The sequence below is a fragment of the Papio anubis genome, chromosome 7 (assembly GCF_008728515.1).
Source record: "Papio anubis isolate 15944 chromosome 7, Panubis1.0, whole genome shotgun sequence".
NCBI lineage: Eukaryota > Metazoa > Chordata > Mammalia > Primates > Cercopithecidae > Papio > Papio anubis.
In genome coordinates this window covers 84220212-84222060 of record NC_044982.1, presented here as the reverse complement: position 1 = coordinate 84222060, position 1849 = coordinate 84220212, and positions in this window count along the sequence as shown.

Below are 1849 nucleotides of genomic sequence, written 5' to 3'. Positions count from 1 at the left end.
ACTAAATAGCTTCTAAACAGCAAAAGAAATAATCAACAGTATAAACAGACAACCTACAGGATGAGAGAAAATGTTTTCAAACTATCAACCAACAAAGGACTAATATCCTGAATCTATAAAAAACTCAGACAACTCAACAAGAAAAAAACAAATAACCCCATTAAAAAATGGGCAAGGGACATGAACAGACATTTCTCATAAGAAGACATACAAGCAAGCAGCAAGCATGTGAGAAAATGCTCAACATCACTAATCATCAGAGAAATGTACATCAAAACCACAATGAGATGCCATCTCACACCAGTCAACATGGCTATTATTAAAAAGTCAAAACACAAACAGATGTTGGCAAGAATATAGAAAAAAAAAGAGAATGCTTATACACTTTTGGTGGGAATGTAAATTAGTACAACATCTATGGAAAACAGTATGGAGATTTCTCAAAGGACTACAAATAGAACTACCATTCGACCCAGCAACACCACTACTACCCAAAAGAAACAAAATTGTTATATCGAAAAGACATCTGCTCTTGTATATTTATCACAGCACTATTTACAATAGTAAAGTAATGAAATCAACCTAAGTGTCCATCAGTGTAAGATTGGATAAAGAAAATGTGGTGTAAATACATCGTGGACTACTACACAGCCATAAAAAAGAATAAAACCATGTCTCTTGCAGCAAGAGATGGAGCTGGAGGCCAGTATCCTAAGTGGAATCACTCAGAAACAGAAAATAATATACTGCATGGTCTCACTTATAACTGGGAGCTAAACAATGGGTACACATGGACATACAGAGTGAAATAACAGACAGTGGAGATTCCAAAAGGGGGAATGATGGGAGGGTTGAAAAGTTACCTGTTCAGTACAATGCTCACCATTCAGGTACACTAGAAGCCCAAACCTCACCATTATGCAATATATCCATATAACAAACCCATACACGAATGCCCTGCCTCTTAATAATAGTAATAATAAAGATTAAAATTATATGCTTGCCTAAGGCACTTACAATGAACAGGGTTTGCAGGACTGGAAGGTGCTCTGTGTAATTCAGGAAGTGAGTAAGGGGTCAGTGAATATAAAAGCCTAGGACAATATTATACACTGCTGTAGACTTTATGAACACTATATACTTAGGCTATAGTAAATTTATTTAACAATAATTTCATTTTCTCAAGAATAAATTAACCTTACCTTACTGTAGCTTTTTTTACTTCATAAAATTTTAATTTTTTCAACTTTTTGTCTCTTTCATAATAACTTGAAACACAAACACATTGTACCGCTATACAAAAGGATTTTCTTTTTTATACCCTTATTTATATCCTTTTTAATATCCTTATTATTTTTCTCTATTTCTAATTTTTTTCTATTATTTAAACTTCTACACTAAAAACTAAGACACAAACACACATATTAGCATAGGTCTTCACAGAGTCAGGATCACCAGTATCAATGTTTTCCACCTGCACATCTTGTCCCACTGGAAGGTCTTCAGGGGCAATAACATGCATCAGCTGTCATCTCCTATGATAGCAACGTCTTTTTCTGGAATATCTCGTGAAGGACCTACCTGAGGCTGTTTTACAGTTCAGTTCTTTATAAGTAGAAAGAATATACTCTAAAATAACTATTAAAAGTATAGTATAGTAAACACACAAACAGATATTACCGTTTATTATTATCATCAAGCACTATGAACTGCACAAAATTGTATGTACTATACTTTTATATGATCAGCAGTGCAGTCTGTTTGTTTACACCAACAACACCACAGACATGTGCGCAATGCATTTGTGCTACAATTTTACGATGGCTCTAATGTCACTAGGTGATGGCAA